The sequence below is a fragment of the Mauremys mutica genome, chromosome 10 (genome assembly GCF_020497125.1).
Source record: "Mauremys mutica isolate MM-2020 ecotype Southern chromosome 10, ASM2049712v1, whole genome shotgun sequence".
In the NCBI taxonomy this organism is placed as follows: Eukaryota; Metazoa; Chordata; order Testudines; family Geoemydidae; genus Mauremys; species Mauremys mutica.
The window spans coordinates 7,975,059-7,997,361 of record NC_059081.1 but is presented as its reverse complement, the minus strand read 5'-3'; the positions used below and the strand labels follow the sequence as shown (position 1 = coordinate 7,997,361).

The 22,303-nt window shown below is 39.8% G+C and overlaps 1 pseudogene; it reads left to right on the top strand.

Moving 5' to 3' along the window:
* Positions 1 to 11,076: 11,076 nt before the first annotated feature.
* Positions 11,077 to 22,091, top strand: LOC123378707 (annotated as a pseudogene).
* Positions 22,092 to 22,303: the final 212 nt, after the last annotated feature.

The following is a 22,303-nucleotide window of genomic DNA, read 5'->3' as shown; positions in this document are numbered from 1 at the left end:
CATCACACACTAGGCCAGAGTTAAACCAACCATCTTCTGATACATAGCCAATCAGGCACTTTATGCACTGGGCAGCAGTTTAATCATGCACTGTATCAGTAAAAAACCTATAATTTGTAGCTACTTTTAAGAGAGAAATCTCATGCATTAAAGAGGGAAAGATAAAGAGAACATGGCATAGGTGCCTTTTTAAGCTTGAATTCAGTTCCTAATGCCAGATGTTAAGGAGGGAAAGGATAAATGTGAATTAGGAGCCTCACTGAAGGTTAGCTAGTTAATGGATAAGGTGCTAGAAGACATTGCTCAAGAATATGTAGCATTGCTCCTGGGTTTTGTAGAATCAATTAAACTTGCTATTGTGTACAGCAAATATCTTCTTGTGTGCAGTTCTAATCAGGCATTACCTTAGGACATGCAGTAGAGCTTCTGGTTGCTTGTGTATTGCTAAAAGGAGGAACAAACCAGTAATGGAGCAGGAATAAAAGAGTAAGGCCTATGGAAGGAAAGTCACATAAAAAACGCATCCCTCTGTAATGTGCATTTGGGGAGAAATTCAGGAACCCACATATGATCAGGTTATATGTAATCTTGCTGAAGAGGGGATGAGGTAGAGGGGAAATTATTCACCACCTCTCTCTCCCCCACATATGGGGCAGTTTGCAGGATTGGAGTGCAAGCCTTCTGCAGCGCATAACATGAAAGCCTATGGGCTGGAGTGCTGGCTGCTACCCCTCTCTACCCCCTAAGTGGAGGATCCCATCAACTCTATTTGTATAAGCATGAATTTGATTGCATCTTCTCACTCTACCCTCAAAATTCCACTTTATCTTGGCCTATTCAAAGCGGCATAGAGCCCATTTCACCAGAGTTCTGAGGAGAAAGATGAGGCCTTTATTCCTGCATAGGTGCCCTGTATAAGATGGGCCACTGCAGGGCTTCAGTGACATAGATCTTCTATACTCCCTTTACCAAGGGCTTCATCCTACCGTGGTGTTATCCAAAGACTGGACTTTCAAACGCATCACTCCCACTCATCTAATCTTTTGCTTTCTGGTTGGCGCGATGTGGGAGACCACTCTGAAAGGAAGATGATAGAATGAATACATGTACCAATGATCATTCATCTATAGGAAGAACAGGGTGTATGTACATTCCCATGCATCACTGTAACAATTGCTATTGATTTTATGTGAATCACATAACAGATGCATTCAAAATATCCCAGTTCCCTGCATTCATCTCTGCTTTCACACTCCAGGGCAGGAGTCGGCAACCTTTCAGCAGTGGTGTGCTGAGTCTTCATTTATTCACTCACTCTAATTTAAGGTTTCGCATGCCAGTAATACATTTTAACGTTTTTAGAAGGTCTCTTTCTATAAGTCCATAATATATAACTAAACTATTGTTGAATGTAAAGTAAATAAGGTTTTTAAAATGTTTAAAAAACTTAATTTAAAATTAAATTAAAATGCAGAGCTCCCGGACCGGTGGCCAGGACCCGGGCACTGTGAGTGTCACTGAAAATCAGCTTGCGTGCCGCCTTTGGCACATGTGCCATAGGTTGCCTACCCCTGCTCCAGGATTTCATACTGTGTGGAATGCTCCACGTTTTGGCTGAACATATTAGCTAGTAATCCATGGGAGTTAGGACACTAGGCACTTTTGAAAATCCCACCAGGTACCCACCCGCATATTTAGGTGTCTAAATACATTAGAAAATCTGTCCTTATGTGTCTGACCCCAAGCCCACTGAACTAAACAGAAGTCTTTCCACTGACTTCAATAACTTTTGGATCAGGCCCCATCCTCTTTCAAACTCAGAAACTGTCTCAGATCCCACAAAGGAAGTTAGGCACCTTGACACCAGATTAAGGTGCTTAAGTCCCAGTTTTAGGCACAATTGCAATCCTTAAACCCCCCCATTTAGCTGTCGCCTAACCTTCTAGGTGCCTAAACTCAGTTGGTGCCTATATTTTTACTGTAAAAGTGCTGCTGGCACCTATATTTATTGATTTAAGTTCTTAGGAGCCTATGTTCTATGGATTTTCAATAACACTTAGGCTCATAAGTCACTTTGGTATTTTTGAAAATTTTACCTCTAGATTAGTATGTGTCAAATGGGAAATGACTCTAATGACTCTTTAAGAAGGTTCAGTTGACACCAGTGACATGGTCTCTGCCAGAAATAGAGGGATTTCTAGTCCAGAAACTGTGGGGGAAAAGTAGGTGAAGATTGTAACTCCTGGCCTTTCTTAGTCTTCTCCTTGGTAAAGAGACCAACAACAGGTCCTACCCTGTCCCAGGATGCAATCCACTTAATAGGCTTTATTTTGTTTTTTTCCAGAATATTTGGCAAGAGATTGCAGGGCAGCTTATCGATGTGGCAGAAGACAAAGCGGACTATATGTTGTCCATCCACAAAACTCCTCCTTGATAGTGGTCTACTGTGAAATGGAGTAAGATGGAGGGGGCTGGACAGTCCTGCAGAGAAATACAGTCAGTCAAAAAACATCCTGGGACCACTCATGGACTGCTTATAAGAAAGGCTTTGGTAATCTGGAGGGCAACCACTGGCTTGGCAATAAATGTATACATCTCTTAACAAGGCAAAATGCCTTCGCTGTAAGATTTGTCATTATCAATGCTGATGGCGAAAAAAAGTATGCCAATTACCATAGCTTTGCGCTGGATAATGACGGAAATGGTTATGCTTGGAGGTTGGGGGACTATTCAGGTGATGCAGGAGATGCTCTGACTATTATGTATGAGTCAGGCATTCATGATAACATGAACTTCTCCACTTTGGACAAGGATCAAGATAGTAGGGTCTCTCATAATTGTGCCCTAAACTATGTGGGAGGCTGGTGGTATGACAACTGTGATAATGGCATTTACTGGAAGGGTTTGTGTACTGAATATAAGCCACGCAAGTCAGTTTATATAATGATTAGATCAAATGGGAAAAACTGTAACAGACATATTAAATTTTAATTACTTGTTCCTCATCAGCAAGCAGCCCTTTCTGCTTATATTAGCTCAACTGCGAGGCCTATCAAACCAACCACCAAAATGCAATCTGTATATTTCAAGGTCTAATTTTTTCATTCAGAATGTTGTTAACCACAGGGTTAAATATTTTGGGCCAGATATTAATTTAGTGCAAATCAATGCAGCTCCATTGATTTCAATGCCAATTTATACCAGCTGAGGTTCTAGTCCATTAACTTGTAAAATAATGTGATTTATGTTCCAATGGGAAAAAAAGGTGGCAATTTTGTTGTAATTGCTGTGCTTTAATGGAAAATAAACATTATTGATGATTTATAGGAACCTGAAATAAATGTGCAAAAGATACATAGTGAGATGAATACTGTTTTCTTTTCAAATAAATCATTCCCCACTTACGCTGGAGTAGATATGAGCTGTGGCATCAAGTCTTGTAGCTCTTTATCACTCCACACCTGTCATTTTGGTTTATTAGCTCTGAAAATTCTGCAAACATTAAACTAATATCCAGTACTGGTGGGGAACTCTGATCTTAAAATGATCTTTTTTCCTCATGCCAATGTGTTATTCTCAGTATACTGTGTGATCAGAGAGAATACTTTAAAACCATGTCTGCAATGGGGGTAAGCTTTCAGGAGAAGCACATGTGTCTCTGCAGAATACAAAAGAAAAAGAGCATTGCATGCAACACGTCCATCTGACCTGTCTACTGTACCTGATCATATCTCCAACTCCTATCCTATAGTGATCATTGCAAATGGAGACCCAGATCCTCAGCTGGTGTAAACTGGTGCAGCTCCAAAGTCCGTGGAGCTAAGCTAGTTTACACCAGCTGAGAATCTGGCCCAGAAAGAGAAAACTCATATATAGATAGGATATGCTAGGGCCAAAACAGCATGCCTTCTCAGAAGAAAATTATGACACTCTAATCTGCTAAAGTTCTCAGATTGGATCAACAAAATAGTGGGTGAAAGAGAACTGGGTATCAGAGACCTGATTGACATGACATAACTGGACTTTCAAAAAAGTTCCTTGAAAAGGGTTATTTTAGGAAACTAATTAGTCACTGGGCAACTGAAATAATACATTAGAAACTGGCTAGAAAACTAAGATTAGGAATAATTGTTTCAATTTTCAACCAAGGAAAAAGTTGACCGGGATGTGCCCTAGTGTTTCATATTAAGACTGGCCTGTTTTAATACATTTGTTAAGGAACCGGAAAAGACAATGAGTAGTGAGGTAGCAAATTTTGCAGATGACAAAAAATTATTAGAGATGTGCAGGGAGCTCCTCCTTGGGAATTCTTGGAGAATCCCTATTCCCCTGTTCTTTTAATCTACTTTTTTCCACTGAGTCCATCACTGTGGTATCAGAGCATCTTCTGAAAGTTATTTTGCAGAACCCAAGGAATCAGTTGTTAATCACCCAACCCTTAAGAATATATCTAATGACTGAAGACAGTTGCTCTTTACTGGGGACAGCCATTGTTTTTTCTGCTTGAATAGCAAAAACAAACACACCCATAAAATATTCCCCTCACAGTTTTGGGTAATTCATTGTATACAGAAGTTTATGAATTTACAGGCACATGTCAATAGGGGTCACTGATTCTGGGTCCCACTTAAGTCCATGGGGAGTATGAATACTTCACACCTCTCAAAAGCAGATCCAAAGCGTGTCTAATTGGCAACCCCCAAAGTCAGCGGCAATTTTTGAACATTTTGGCCAGGGACTTTGACATTTAATCTTTGATCTATTTGCAGTGTTGAAAGCAAAGCTCTATGGAACCTTTTTAAGAAAAAAAGATAAAAACAGAGCAGCACCAAGACCAGTGAAACTGAAGCAAAGCACTAAAGAGTTGATTTTCCAGAGGTGCTGTGTACCCAGAATCTCAACTGAAGTAAAATAGAATTGTGGGTACTCAGCACCTCTGAAAACCAGATCGTACACGCACAAGCCTCCTGAGCCCTTATTAATCTCAGACACCGGGTCATTGTACTCTTAAAATTTAAGACATAAATGTTCACTGCAATGGGCAGGGATTTTATCACAGCCAAATCTCAAGGTATCATTCTGAATAAACATATCCTCAGTGTATCGCCACATTCAAAAGCTGCATCACATCTTTGCCCTATCAAATAAGAACTTCAAGAGGCAGCTGAGGTGCAATTGGAACATTCATGCTTCAGAAGAGTGTATCTTGTGTCTTTTACTTCCCCATATAACGTCTTCTGCCCAGTGAGCACTGATTTGGATCTGGGTCACGAAACAGCAAGTACATATGGCAACTGAAATGTTCATTCTAAATTTGACAAAGTGTTAGGATTTCTTCACCTACTGTGCAAAGAGAAAAAGCCCTAGTCTCCACAAGAAACTGCAGGAAAGTGCATATATTTGGTATATCTAACCTAAATGCCTCACTCCAAGATATTCTTTGAAAAGTCATTTAAAAGAAACCACAGCTCGGTAGCACGCAGTTCCACAAATGTTTCCCCCAGTTTTGGTCACTGAACTATACTTGTAACTGTTAGACAAAGGATTATGGGTCAATTTTTATATCTTCGGCTGCTGTAAATTGCTGTAGCTCCACTGAAATAACTGAAGTACTGTTGATTTACCCCAGTTGGGTCAATGGAACGACACTGATTACACCAGCTGAGGATCTAGTCTGGAGCCTTCATTCTCTTTGAAGATTTTTTTATTTTATTATTTTTTTAAATCCGAGTGTGTACAATAGACGATTGCATTAAAAAAACTCAGAATATTAAGAGGACAAATTAATGGTCTATTCACTTTTAAATCATAAGATTTGATTAACCTGTAAATTAGAGATAATTTTTTAAAAACTGCAATACTGGGGTCAAATTGTGCCACTCTTAAGGTTTGGATGGTAATGGGTCTAGATCAATGCTACCAGAGAAAGAATACTGAGAGCATGTATTCTGGCTGCCCCAAGAATAACCTTATGAGCAGATTATTTCTGCCAGGGCTAAGAGTAATGTGCATAGCAGAGGAATAAGAATAAGGATATAGACTCATGGGATAATCACTTCCACTCTGCACATCAGCCTCTAACAACAGCTTTTTTATGTATACTCTCAGTCCACAGTCAGAATTTGGCCTGATGTAATGTCACATTTTGGCAATTTTCTCTGATGTACCAGTTCAAGCTCCCTCCCCTAAATGCATTTGCAGAAAAGTCAGCACAAGTTGCAACAAACTTTTTTTTTTTTTTTTTTTTTTAAAAAAAGCACTTTTGTGATTCAAGGGATTCAGGCTTAGTTTTGTTGGAATGTCGTGATGCTCCTCACAATGCCATACTAGGACCAGAGCTCAGAAGTTCATGGACAGAAGGCAAAAAGCTTAGTGTCAACATCTAATAAAAATCCTGAGGTTAATGCGGTGAACCCTGACGCAGTTACAAAGAGTGATATATATCAGGAAAACAGATGTAACACACAAGCCAAGCACCCCCACTGCAGATTTCAAAGGGAGAGAGGCTGATAACCTGCAAAAGCAATAGCTATACTATTTGTACCAAAATAATATGTCATCATCACTGCTGAGGGTCTGTCTCCCAGGAGGAACAGAAGACATTCAAACAAGACCAAGGAGGACACTGGTTCTGTTTGACAACATTCAGTAAGCTAGAGATAGTGCTCATGTATTTACAGAACAAACACATGCCCACCCCATCACTGACAGTGACAAAACACAATCAGACACCAGGTGGCAGATTCACCAGAGCGCAGAAGGAAGTGTTTCGAGAACAGCTAGTGGCCATGAGATCAGAAAGCTCTCCCGCTTGGGTCAGTGATAGCCATTACTGAGAGATGTTCAATAACGGACAGAATAATCCTGTTAGGGAGATTCAGGTCATCTGCCTTGACCTCCCTCCTAGGTCTCTGTTTTACTAATTGGCTCCATTAGTTTGTGTAGTTACTTTGGATTGATACTATATTTTATCTGCATTTGATTTTAAAAAAATTAGAAGATATATTAGTAGTTAATAACCTTTTAAGATGAATGGAGCAGTTCATGCCTCTCAGAGTTATCGTTTCAGGCTCATAACCAAGTCAGGCAGAAATAACTGCAGTGATTACATTCAGATCACATTTTCAAGATTTTATTCACAACTGTGATGTTTAGTAACCATTTCCCCCCCAATAAAAACTTAGATTCTGATGCCAGCACACTTAAGGGCAGACAAGATACATTGGATAACACAGAAATAACATTTTAACCTTGAAATTTACATCTATATAGTAACAGTAGTTGGAACTTTTGTCCACCCCTGCAAGGACTTTCTTTTTCCCAGCTATATTTGGGGAAAATAGCCCATCAGTGCTTGGCTTGGGGTAGCCAATACAAACATTCAAGATTTTTCCTCAGAAACCGGTCTGGCCTAAGCCTGACTTTTCAAGAGAGAATCTGTTTTTGGACTCTCAGCACAAAGTCAAAGAGGTGAGAAAACCAAGTTCTGTGGCAATAATAATTCTGAGTTACGGAAATAAAAAAATCAGCTAGTTTTAAAAGTAGATCTGTGACACTGGTAACATGTCCATGACACCCCAGAAAGAATTACAGAAATCCTAGTGCTAGTTGTGTGTCTGATGTATACCAGAAGCCAGGGCAACCTCATCTTGACATGCATCCCTGAGGGAAACCTTGGTCCTCAGAACGGAGCGTTTTCTGTCAGCTTCCATGCCAAATCACCTTTTATCAAGCTACCCTCTGCAAGCACATCTGCTTCCAAAGACAAGTTATTATTTGTCAAAAGGAAAACAAGACAAGGGAAGAGCGGGAAGGGGGAAGCTTTCAGAGAAGCTAGCTAGGTTCAAGTTTTAAACCTGCTGCCTATTCATTTCATTGGGTGACCCCTGGTCCTTTTGTAATGCGAAGGGGTAAATAGCACTTCTTTATTCACTTTCTCCACACCATTCTTGGTTTTACAGACCTCTATCATATCCCCCCTTAGTCATCTCTTTTCTAAGCAGCACAATCTCAGACCGATGAGCCATCAGCATTTTTTGTGGGGGTCTGAGTAGTTTATTGATCTGCTTTAACAATCACTTAAAATAGGTTTCAAACTAAGGGTGCTAGTTCCACCATATGGAGATGTACTCAGGGAATCAGAAGTTAGTGAGTGTAAAGACAAAAATCATCTTCACTAGCCCTCTATCCAGTCTAATGTAGATTGTTCCCTACTGTACATTTTCTAGTGTGCTATCCAATCGCCTTCTAAAAGGTCTCAAGTAATGGGACTACCACTATTTCCCTGGGGAATTTATTTCACAGATCATATTCCAGTTTAGATTTATCTCCTCTATTTTCTAGCCTAAATTTACCTCCTCTGAATTTCATTCCAATACTCCTAGATACAAAAGAATGGGGAGGAAAAAAACCCCAAAACAAATATTTTGTGAAAAGTTTCTTCAATTCCTTGCTCCTCCATTTGAAGTTCCAAAAAGCCAGCAAGTTCTATTGCTAGATATAGTCCCTTGGGTCACCCTAAAGATCTCTCCATCCTTGGACTTTATGCCTTTCAAATACTTGATGACAGTTATTTTCCCTTCTTAATTATCATATAGGCAACCTATATCCATTTGTTTCTTTTAATCTTGCTTCAGAAATAATTTCCTCTAGCTCTTCAAAGCCTTTTGATGCTCTTCTCCTCTAATTTGTTTAGATCTTTCTAATACTGAGATGCTCTCAGATGAAGGCAGGAAAACTGAAGTTAAATGAAGTTACAGTAGGGATGAATTTGGTGGATTGTTTGTCCAATATACATCATAATGAAATCCAACAACATAGCAAGATCTAGAGAAGTGGAGCAGCAGGTGTAAAATGAATAATCACTGTCATGTTTTGGGTGCAACCTAGGCCAGCGAGAAGTTGTGTCACCACATGCCCCATAACCCTGGCTGTCTTAAATGCTCTGCTGCTGTGGCTCACAGCCTGGATACTAACAGCCAGCAGACAGGCATGAAGTTCCTTGGATGCTGGGCAGCCCTGGTTCAGAGCTCTGACCCCAGCATCCTGCCTACACAACAATAGGCCCACCCTTGTCTTCACAATCTTTGGTTACTACTTGCAGGGTGACCCCAACATACCCCTAGTACCAAATTTCCCTAAAACTGCCTGCCCTGTAATGTCCAGTCCTCCCCTGGAACATTCAGAGAAGTAAAAAGGTCCATTGGTCCTTTACAGAGACAAAAGCACCGTAACTTCTTGTTTTAACTGGAGATAATAAATCACTTAAAGTCAAACACAGCATGGGGTTGATTTATAATAAAAGTAAAACAATTTTTTTAATCAAAGAGAGAGAGAGGTTTTAAGTGAGTTCAAGTATAAAGGATAAGGACAAAATGGTTACAAGCAAATAAAGTAAAATATGCTTCCTAGTGGCTAAGACTTAACAAGCTACAGCTTTGGTTCAAGGTATCTTTCTTACCAATCTTTTTGCTTTCCAGCCATAGCTGCCTTTATCTCAGTCAGGACCTTCCATAGTAGCACAAAGGGCTGGTTTCCCTTGTCTTTCTAAGTGAAAGTTCTTAGACTAAGCAGGTTTCTCACATATATTCAGTTCCGAGAGACTTCAACCCTCTTGGTTGAAGGACTCATCTTAGTTTGCAAGAACTCTGGCCTGTTGTGTCTGTCCAGTGATGAATGTTAAAATGGATTCTTCTCTCTCCTTTTATCTTCCCAAACTTACTGTTTTATCCCCAGACTCAGGATGACCTCATGCTTTTCTTCCCTTCCTGTGGACTTTCCACCCCTCTGCTGATTTATATGTAAACAGGGCTTCCATAGTTTTTGATCACCCTTTGCTTCATTTCATTGGTAGATAACTGCCTTTCCTCTTGTCTTGGAGAAAACCTGTTTCTCCCTTCGTTTGGTCAGACTTTAAAGCAGAATATCAGTGAGTGTCCATGTTTCCTCTAGTGTTAATACATATATTTTACAATAATATCACCAGTCTCATTACTTTTCATAAAAGACCTTAACAGATATACTTTTATAATACAGTATACAATCAGTTGATTCAATTACTTATAATTTGAGTATCAGACTCCCTGTCTTTATAGTCCAGTAAACCATTCTCAGATAAAGTTCCTTTTCTCAATCTGGGAAAAGATGCCATGCAGGTTGGTGAAGACTTCATGCTAGTTCCTTCCCTGCTGGTGATAACTGAGTCATTATCTCTTCCCCTGTTACCTTGATGGCTTTGTTTACCTTTTATGTAAATACACCTTTATTGTCTCTGCCTGATGACCAGGTTGGTTAGGCATCCCATTGTCTAGGGCAGACTGGGCTTATGCATTACTTGCCAAACACATTTTAAAACCATAATTCTATCAAATATCCATAACTCTTTGTACCCACCTCATACATACATCATGCAAGAATATTAAAGCTCAGTGAGTTATTAGTTTTCCAATGATATATTACATGCCATCTTTTGGGTATATATCATGACAGTGTGTTAGGTGTAGTGAGTACGTGAGGCCTGACAAGAACTGCTGACAAATAGCAATGAACCACCAATGGACCTTTGTCACAGTCATATTTTCGTGCTAATCTCTATCAAACAGCTACTAAAATATTTCCTTGAAGCATCATATGATTTCCTGGTTTTGATCTAGCCTCCTTTCCAGTATCATGAAAAACAATTACTTTACCATTTTGTGTTTACTAAATGCAATCTTTGATGATGATGAATTTGAGGACCTTGTTATCCCCCCTTTATGAGGCATAGTTATCCTCTGTGAGCCCAATAAACTATGCTATAACAAGAAAGTAAATAATATTGATGAATTGAGCATCTGTGAAGGTACTTTTTTTCAGATTTACAAATATGTACATTGAAGTTAATCAGTGACCGGCTTAGTCATCATGCACCTTAATCTCTTAGCATAAAACATAAATCAGAAACCTGACATTCTATTTTCTCCTTCTGAATTTAGCCTCAAAGCACTGTATGTTTATTAAGAGGACAGTTGTATTAGAAGCCTGGAAGCCATTTCCAAATAATGCATGTATTTGTGGCCTTTTCCAGGTTTCCCAAAAATGTCTTCCTGTAATATCCTGCTAGCTGCATTTGCAGTTCTTTTTCTGAGCTGCACACCCAATTCAACGTTAGAGAAGAATAAAGACGTTTGGAAGACACGTCTTCAGGATGTTGACAACCTGCACATGGTAAAGGATATTGATGCAATTCACAACTTGGATGATGTTATATACAGGAGAGGTAAGAACAGCCTTTGTCTTTCCAACCATTTAATATATTTTAAGGCCAAAATGGAACATTATGAGCATCTAGTCTGACCTCCTGCAGTAACACAGGCCATAGAATTTCACCCAGTAATTCCTGCTGTGGCAGGAATTGTTCTTCCCTATGATGTAAGTGAACAGTATAGATCTCAACAGCAATCAAACACTACCGAACTAGAGCATATCTTTGAGAAAGGCAATTGATCTTGACTTAAAATCTCCATGTGATGATAAATTTACCACTTCCTTTGGTAAGATGCTTCGATAGTTAACTACCCTTGGGGTTGAAAAGTTGTCTCTTATTTCCAATTTGAGTTTTTCAATCAATGGATCTTGTTAGAATTCAGAATTTCTAGGGGGGGGTCAAGACGTGAATGAATAGAACTTTCCACATTTGCTTGACAGTATATAAAACAAAAAACCTCTGGGACCACTGACTTTTATTTTCCTGTGGCAACTTCCAATCACTGTAGGCATATAATGAATGCCTAAACATTAAGAATTTATGTTTGCTGCCTCAGATGAACATAACTCTCAACCATTATTAATGAGGAACTATAAAACATACTTCATGTTTTATGCCCAAATTACATGGAGCTTCCAAAACCCATAAATACATCTGTCTATTGGTATCTATGGAGAATTATATAACATACTTTTATAATACAGCCAACGAGAGGGGATGTAACATTTAATTTAAGAAGAGCTCTTACAAGGAAAAATCTGTCTACAGAATAACTCTTCCCCTGCTCTGTTTTAAAAAATATTTGTACATGCCCCTACTCTAGCTAGGAAATAAAGAAGGGTTTTAAAAACTGGCATCATTATTTACAGTGCAGCTTGATCTTTACTTTCTGTCTCCTTTAAGAAACAGAACCAGGATTTCAATTTATAGTAATTCATTTCTTGTTTAAAAATTAATACAGCTTCAGAGTAGCATAATGTATAGGGCTTTATCATATACTCATATCCATTAACTCTTTCTATATATATTCACAGTGAAACAATTTACTAGCTTTCACCTTTGGAAACATGGGTTTGAGTCTGAGATCACAAATTAAGGTCCTGGTGCCTATCTGATGTAATTGGGTTTAGCTCCACTGAGTTTAGTGGCAATCCAATTTTGCAAAATTCCATCTGTCCAATTGCCTAAAATGGGAGGGATGAATTATTTTATTTATTTATTTTGACAGGCAAATTTGAGGGCATCAGCAGCGAGTGGGAAGGTCAACCATTGTTTAGGAGAGCTTGCAGAGAGGCTCATGAGGTCCTATTCTGATCGCTATCATACTGGTATAAATTACGAGTAATCCCACTGAAGAGTACAGAGATGCACTGGTGTAAAAATGGCAGAAGTGAGGCAGACTCCAACCAGTTAGCTGAAGGAGAAAAGAAGACAAAACAATGTGTGACAGAACAAGGAGAGGAACCTTTGTCTGGGGAGCAGGTTGTGGAGGAGACCTGGCCACGGAGACTTTGTGTTGGGGGGAATAATATATAATTGGTCTGTGCTGGTGAGCTCATTGGTCTGGGCCGATAAATGTTATGACAGTTTTGAAAGGTCAGCCTAATCCCTAGTGGGAATTTGTCCTCATGACAAAGACACAACCCTGGTTGGTATAGTTAACTGTAACTGTGCAGTGAGTGCAAAGACTAGAATAGCAAGCCATGAAAGAAAATATCCCAGAAATTAGTTGCAAGTTCTAAAAACCTATTGCTATTCTGGAACAGTGTGCAGTTATGTAAGTATAGGAACTTAAATATTTCCAATGAATAATAATAAAGGGATGAGTGATTATTCCATTTGGTTCTGCATAACTTTTTCTTCTTGATATTTAAATCCCCCTGCTGCAACAGTCTCTTGAAATAATATTTTGCCAACAGCGAATATAAAATTTCCTTGAACAAGAAACCTGTGATGTGCTCATCCTAAAGCTTTGTGAAAAGTGAGACAAAAATAGCAATAGAGAAAATGGGCTTTTGCTTCTTTTCAGCAAATGGGAAACTAATGTAGAACTCTCCTCCCCCTCTAAAATACCCCAAACGCAAAGGTATAAGAAGCTCATAAACAGTTTGATGGAACAGGCAGTGTAACCAGCTTGGAAGTCAGGCTCCAGATGATAACTTAGTGATAAGGTATTGGGATAAATTCTGTTCCCATTTACTTTATATGCTGGAGAGATTGTGCCATCTGCAATCCCACCTGTAGGTCTCCCTTGGATGGCCTGGCTTTATACCAGCCTCTAACAAAGGTTTCTGCCTTACTAGGACAACGTGAGTATTTATACTGCCCCATAGCATCCAAGTGCCTTTTGCATACAAAATGTCCTAGGTATCAATTAACTCTTTTTGCACAATATTCATTAGTCTGGCAGGTGAAGTAATATGTCCTTAGTGAGTACAAAACCAGCGGGAAAACCCTGAAATCTTCAGTCAATAGAAATATTCCCATTGCCTTTGGGCTTGATTATGGTGGCAGCATCTTAATGGCCACTAGGGGCCAATGACTCCAACCACACACCAGGCACCAAAATATAGCAAGCAGCACTGGAGACAAGAATGGCAGCACAATAGTATCCTCAACAGACTTGGTTAAAATATACTTTTTTGTGGGAAATTATGAAAGATTTTCATTTTCCCCAGCAAATTTCCCAAAATTATTTTTGCTTTTCCAAGCAAAAAAACTAAATCCAATTCTTCAGCTTTCAAAAATCCCAAACTGAAATATTTTATCAAAAACATTGAAAAATTTTAACTCCAACCCCTTCTGCTCCTTCCCACCAGAAAATTTTGACCAAAATAAATATTTTTCCAACTGGTCAAAGAGACATTTTTCATTGCAAAATGATTTAAACCAAAACAACCTTCAACCAGCTCTAATCTACTGAAAATAAGCCCTGATGTATTATTGCCACCATTCATTAAAAACAAACATTTAAAATCAAGAAGACACAATCTGCTGAGCAAAGTTTAAGAACCTTGTTTGAATGAGATACAGTGGATAGCAACATGAGTCAATAGGCAATCAGAGTTGCACAGGAATGAGAAATGCAAAGGAACTGAGAATGAAGAAACAACATTCCCACTGGAAAATTATTCTGGCAGATGACAGAAATAAGAGTTGACAGGAACCAGCAGGTCTGCACTTACTTTACTACGCTGAGTTATCAAAGTGTTTTAGATAGATATTAGCAAACTTTGCACTTAAAAAAAAAGATTTTATATGCTATGCAATGACAACTGCATGTATTTCACTTGATGGCTTGAGAGGTTGTATAGTTTCACGGTAGCTCCTCCAATTTCCTCTGTATCCGGAGGTGTAGTCTGACAGCAATATTCTTCATTGTGAATCACAAAGAGAAGCACAATACTGTATTACTTAGCACTTACTACAGTCGGATCCAAAGTCCATTGATTTTTTTTTCAGGGACAGAAAACTGAGTTTCAATTAAATGAAATATTTCAGGAAGAGCATCTGCCTTCAGCAGCAAGTACATTTTTGGGGGTCAAAAAATTGACCAATTGTGATTTGGAAATGTTGCCACGGTGCCTCATGCTCCCGTTGTCCTCTATGGGCCAGGCTCCCTGGCTGGATTACATCTCCTCTGATTCATCACAGACATGTGCCTGCCATATGCACTGCCTCCCCTTGCCAAAGAGACAGTGGTGCTCCACAGGAGAGGTGATCTGAGCAGAGAGCATGGCCAATAACAGGAGCACGAAGCAACTGGATTACAACTCCCATGAAGCACGGCAGCAGCATTGTGAATCAAAATATTCTGGATTTCAATTTTTCACCAAAACCTCAAAAATTTCTGCAGAAACCCTCCTCCCATTCTCTGACCAGTTTTCACTATTATTCCCACTTAACAGGTTTGGGGCAGAGAGAGACTGGGGCACACAGAAAGGCTGTGGCAGAGCTGGGATGTGCATATGTACTTGTAATGAAAAATATCAATAAAGAATTATTTAGTAGTCACTGTTCAGCTTTCTTTTAGGATTTGTCAAAGAAGTTACAGCCTAATTCCTTTACAATAATTTTATTGCTTGTGTGTGTGTTCATAACAACCTCGTTTCCGTAACAATCAAATTCAGCCTCTCAATCCCTCCTCTCTCCCCCACCCCCCAGTCCCGTCTCTTCTGGGATCCTAATTATTTCTTCCTTCCTAGGTTAACAGGCATCTACTTAGTAGTACTTCATTTCTTCCAGCTATACACATTTCCTGCTGGGATGAATGTAAATCAGCGAACACTTGATGGGTGCATTGGGCTGCTTGCAACTTTATTATATTTTATCTGAAAATGAGTATTTGTGCCACATGCAGCACAAAGCTTTAAAAGGCAAGACCTCACCCACGTGGCCTGCTCGGAAGTCCCACTGGAATCAGGGTGAATAAAAATCAATGATTTAAAAAAAAAAACACAGATTTTTTTAAATTTAAATTGGATTTTTTTTTTATAAAATGCTTGAGGAAAAAACTTATTTAAAGATAGTTTTAATTAAGATACATTATAGCTCAAAGATATCTCATCACGGAATAGGGATTATAAATTCTAATTCTATAGTATGAGACAATATGTTCATGTAATGTTTAAGAAAAGTTTTGTAAATGAGTTCCAATAGTTCATGGATTAGGGACCCAATCTTATGGAGTTCCACAGGCTTCTGTATATATTATTTAGGTTAATCTTTCTTATCTACCCAATGAGACTCAGTGCTCAGTCTAGAAGATACCATCAGAGATGCTTACTTTTGCAGTTCTCAAACTGTGGATTTGTCTCTCCAGAGGTAACATGCTTGTTAACAGCAAAAATGTTTTTAAATAAATAAATAATATATAGAGGTGAGAAATAACAGACCTCAGCTCTAATGTCCCTCTGCAAATTTGTGTACACAGAGTCAATCTCCTACTTCTCTCTAAAAGTGCAAAGTTTTAAAAAGTTCAATGAATAGAAGATTATTGGAGGCGGAACAGATCTGGACAAGGACAAGAAGTCTGGATATAAATATGAGAAGTGAGTGACATACGCTTGTTTTGTTAAAATATTATATGTTTGCTGTTGAAGAAAAAACTCCAGAATACTTAATGCTGTTGTTTTAATTAAATAAAACAATTTAAATGCCTGTCTGGTGATGTTCTCCTCCTAATACAGCATGGCAAGAAAATCCTCCAACTATTAATGATTAACCTGTTGAATTGGAGATAGTTCACCTTCCAATGACTTCATAAATATGTTTCAATGACCTTTGGTAAATGAAATAACCAAACAATCATTCATTTTCTGATATAGCTGTAAAACGAATCTGAAAAGTTTTCAAAATAAATCACTGTTTAAAAATGTATAGTGTGTACCTTCTAAAAATGAAACCTACATCTCTGTGAAGAATCTGTATTAATGTTATAACAACCAACAAGTACGCACTTTTATGTAGAAAATCATGATTAAATCGAGTCTTCCTGACTAGTGATTTAAATCATGATTTAAATCAATTTGATTTTAAATCAAATCCACCCTGACTGGAATTCAGTATGGATCAATTTCACGATATACCCCACATTTTTGTCTGTATGACTGCTGTTTATTAGGGATGGCTGTTCCATGTACTGGGGATGCCTTCAGTTGATTTAGCTGTGCTTAGGCCCTACTGTACAGCAGGTTTTAATTTGAAATGGTTTCTGTGAGTTTTCTCCTTTAATTAAAGGGGTCCATCCCACTGCTGTGAGTCAGGCAGAAAGTATTGTTTTGATTCACCCCAATTTAATTTGCTCCTTCTATGCCAACCACACATGCTGTCTGTTTTGATGGGCATCTCGCAGCTGCTATTGCTACAGGCAGTGGGCAACCGGCAGCCGGCAACCGCTCAGTTCCCAGTACTGCCTTTTCCCAGCTCCAGTAACATGATGGACTGTGCAACTCATCAGACAGCTGCATTACTATTAAAGTGGTCATCCTTGTTAAGCAGATTCTCAAATTCCTCTTAATGGGGAAAGGGGTATTCCTATTAAGAAGATTCTATTGTGACAGAGGCTGAGACACTTTACTGCAGAAATATTATGGTTCCTTGCGGTAATGTCACATTATTCCTTTCTCACATGGCACCAGGATAGGAGATTTGTACTTATGGCTGCCATCTCCAAAGCTCAGTTTCCTTTTCCGAGAAGCCAACAGGGGAGCTCTATTACCTTAGCTTCTGTAAGAAGAGCCATGAGAATTTTTTTTCCCCGCAGCAAAAAGTAAATTAACAGAGAGATGCATTTTTCGGGGCACCCAAACTATTTGCAAATTCAAGCCAGATTTGGTGAACTGTTTTGGCAGAAAAAAATTGATTTTTTTTTTAAAGAGTCACAATGGTTTGTTATCACCATTTCAAAACAAAACCTTTTGACTTTTCTTTTTGAAATGATTTTGTTTAGAAAATTGGCTAAATAAAAAAAGCAAAAACAGCGCAAAATGACACAAAACAATGATATGTTGTGACACTATGCACCATATTCTTCCTAGAGATATTGTTTTGATATTAATATGGCATAATTAAGATGTGTTATATGCAAGATTAGTCATGTGAGGTATCATTGGAAAGGTTATGATTTACTGAATATGATTATCTTATTCGTAGGCATTTATCATTTCTGTATCTGAAGTCAGGAATATTGACTATGTAACAATTACAAGTGGGTTTACACCTGGGGAATGCCCACCAGACAGAATGTGATCAAACTGGATGGGCCATTAGGGAGAACAATAGGACTTTGAAGATGCTAATCTCCCACCTTCCTGAGAAGCTTCCTGGGATGCTGCTTTGACACTGCAGAGTCATGTGATCATGTCACCTGGTACTGGACTCCATCTTGGACAACTAGTATTTTTCCACTAACGGGGAGTGGGGATCAATCTGGGAAATAAAAGGATTCCCACCGTATGTAAATCCAATTTAAGGCAGGGGAATGAGTTAATCATGGGTCATTCTTCACTGAATCCTCGCCCAGGATGACTCCTGGAAACATGTAAGAAACAAAGGGGCGGGAGAGAATAGCTGAGCCCAGGCTGGAAAAGGAGTCTGGCCTGTGAAATAAATGCCTACAACAACATTTAGGGTGAGGAATTACTACTATTAACCAGTTTCTTTAATCTATTAAGCTTAGTTTGCGTGTTTGTTTTATTTGTTCAGTAACCTGCTTTGATCTGTTTGCTATCCCTTATAATCGCTTAAAATCTATCTTTATTAACTACCAAACTTGTTGTTTTTTCCCTTTAAACCAGTTTGTGGAATTCATAACTGGGGGAGAAAAAGCTGTGCAGATCTTCCTCCACACTGAGGGAGGGAGCGAATTTCATGAACTTATGCTGTACAGTTTTCTGTGCAGCGCAAGACTATACAATTTTGGGTTTACTTTCCAGAGGGGGAGTGCACTAAGTGCTGGGCAGGTCCCTAGCTGAGTCTTCCCAGGCAGAACTGATTTCAGTGTCTGTGTCTTTCTGCAGCTGGGTGTGTCCCTACCTGTGTTTGTGCTGGAGGAGGCTTGAGGGCCTGGCTCAGCAAGGCAGTGTAAGGGAGCCCCGACTGTGGAACCGGTGGGCTCAGTGGTATCCCAGTACATCAGATGGCACCCCGGAGTGGGGGGTAACCCGTCACATGTATGTTTTTTCATTTGTAAGAAAAACCCAGTTTGTTTAAAAATGAATCAAAACTTTTCAAACCAAACCAAAATATAAAACAAAAAAAAACAATTATTCACTCAGCTTTAGTTATCATTGAACATCATTTTTCTGTCTAAACAGAGTAATCCCATTTCATTTAGTATTTGCACAGAATAGCTAAACTAGGAATGAACTTAAATTCCATCACTTCATCATGCTCGTTGCCCTAGAATGACTCATCTTAATTTTACTTAATTCTCCAAAAGAAATGCTAGCCAGCCTTGAGACTTGTCTACACTTGCATTTTATAGAGCTCTAACTTGCTGGCTCAGGGGTTTGAAAAATCACGCTCCCTCAGCGCAGCAAGTCTGAGCGCTTTAAAGCTCTAGTGTGAATAGGCTCTGAGCTCTGGGAGCTATTCCCCTTGTGGAGGTGGATTACCAGGAGTGCTGGGAGAGCTCTCTCCCAGCCAGGAGCGGCTCTAGGCATTTTGCCGCCCCAAGCACGGCAGGCAGGCTGCCTTAGGCGGCATGCCTGCGGAGGGTCCGCTGGTCCCGCGGCTTCGGCGGACCTGCAGGAGGTCCGCTGGTCCCGCGGCTTCGGCGGACCTGCAGGAGGTCAGCTGGTCCCGCGGCTTCGGCGGACCTGCAGGAGGTCCGCCGAAGCCGCGGGACCAGTGGACCCTCCGCAGGCAAGCCGCTGAAGGCAGCCTGCCTGCCGCCCTCGCGGCGACCGGTAGAACGCCCCCAGTGGCTTGCCGCCCCAAGCACGCGCTTGGCGTGCTGGTGCCTGGAACCACTCCTGCTCCCAGCGCTCGCATGTGACCACACTCATACTTCAAAGCGCTGCCGCAGGAGCGCTCCCGCAGCAGCACTTTGAAGTTTCTAGTGTAGATGTAGCCTTACTGGTTTTCGATCATCTATCAAGCTTATTAGTGATCCAAAATAGTATCTTAAATTAAGTGACTGTTGAACATTTTTAAATCTCTTTCATACTATGTGGTGGCAAAATTGAAAAACCTATTTTAGTGATTTTATTGTCCATTTCCTTTAATGCTATTTAGACTTCACCCTTCAATGATATTTTTATTCAGGCCTGAAAATGACTGTGAATTTGTATGAATGGCCTCTTCTTTCATTAGAGTTGTTCTGTAGGCTCTAATATCTTAGGTTTTTTTCCTTTTTAAAATTTGCCTTCCTATCTTCATCTTTCCCGACCATCCATTTAAATTAACCCCCTGGTTATTTTCTCTGCTAACATAGTACAAGAGTCCAGGAACTCATTTCCTTACTCCTGCATTATAAATATTTACAGAAAAACAGCTTCTTTATTTTTTAATCCAATTCCCCATAAGCCATAACATTTTAACTCTAGATCTAGTGCAGATTTCATTACAATGCTAACCACAAACTCTGATTTTCTGAAGTTCCCAATGTCAGTGTCTGAAGATGCTTCTATTTTTATCATCCAGCTCCCACTGGTATGGAAGGTCAGGACTCATATAGCCATTTCCATACTGAAGACTGGGAATCTTGCCTTTGTCACACACACTAGTTGGCCCAGTTCTGTAATCACTCTGTGGAGCTTCTGTTGACTTACACACACACACACACACACACACACAAGGCTCTTACATTCAAGATAGGTAGCTATTCCCTGCAGAAACAGCCATGCTAACAAAGACCATTCCAAGATCCAAGCCTCTCCAAAGCTCAGGGGAATTTAAATTAGCAGTTTTGGTTTGAGCTCTATCTTTGTTTTATATGGGCAGCTCAGTAACAAGAATGATGCTCAGATGCCATGGGGATGGATGCCAGTGTAAGAATTGAGGTAGAGATCCACAGATAGAGGAGTGCAAATGCTGCTACTTCTTTAAGAAGCTGCTCCTTGGAAAGCCAGATCATGTACTGTTAAAAAAATAATTACACTTAGTGACCTCTACATGTCAAAGCGGGTTACTTGAACAGCTGATGAGAGAACAATGAAGCATTTACAGGCCCTCAAAGTTTCTAAAGAGACCCGTTGCATTGCAGTTATAGAGTAAGTAGCTGGAAAATCCATTACTACCACTGGGGCTTTGTAACATGCTTTAATGTTACATAAGAGCAGTGCCTGCAGGCACTTAAGACAAGACTGTGCTAAGCCATGGTAGCAGGCAGGCAGCTTTCTTTAATTTTTTTTAATTGCCCTATTTGCTGACTTGCAATTAATCTGAAGGCAGGTCTCCATTCCCCCGGTGCACTCAGTATTTAGTATGGAGTAATTGTGCAACACCAAACAAAAAGTGGCCAAGTGCATTTTGTGGATTCTGGTGGAGTTACACCAGAGAAGAATCTGACATAATGGGCTAAATTCTGAGTTATATTCCAAATCTAGGTCTCCACACTTCACAGGCAATGCACTTCAGTCTTGACCTTTACTACTTCTGTTTCTGTTAGCTTTAAGCTTATTCTGAGAAGAGCCAAAGCAATTTAGCTTTGAGTTTTAGAATCAGCCAATCATCTACAACTTTTTTTATTCCTCAGCTTTCCCAAGGGACTGTGATGAAGTTTTCCATTCACACCACAGTGAGAACGGCCTTTACATCATGCAGCCTGAAGGAAGCTGCATGCTTGTGGTCCAGTGCTATAGATGGCTGCACTGGGTGGACAGTAATCCAGAGAAACAGACACAACACTAAGCTCACCTGGTCAGAAGCCTGGACAACTGACAAATATGGCTTTGGCGACCTAGAGGGAGATCACTGGCTTGGCAATAAGTTTATCAACCTCATCACCAAGCAAAAATGGTACAAAGTCCGTATAAATTCAGTTGATGCCCAGGGCAGGCACAAACATGCAGAATACGACAGCTTTGTCATGAAAGACAAGGAAGATTTTTACCAGCTGAAGTTAGAGACATACAAGGGTAATGCAGGAGATTCTCTTAGCTCATCCAGAACCAAGAACATGCATGATAACATGAGATTTTCAGCTAAGGATACTGATAATTACAGGACAAGTTTGGAAAATTGTGCAGATGTTAGTGGAGGGGGGCAGGTGGTATGTTCCTATTATGATGTCCAGCTGAACCGCACAGGTGGCCTTCACTGGCAGACCTCCTGCGACAGCGACTGTAGAAAATCAAGCATCCTACTGAAGCCCATTCATATGTATTGCAGCAGGGTTTAGAACACGCTCCCATCCTGGTACACTGTAATCTGATGAGCTGATGCAATGTTTAATAGAAAAATAAAAATGCAGACTTGTGCTACCTTATGGTCTGTGAGCTACAGGTTTCTCTGCTTTCCTTACGGAAAGGGTGTCTGATTTTGATTCTCCTGCTAATAAAAATGTCTTTATAGCATGGTAAACCTCTCTGATCACATTCAACACTCAGTAAG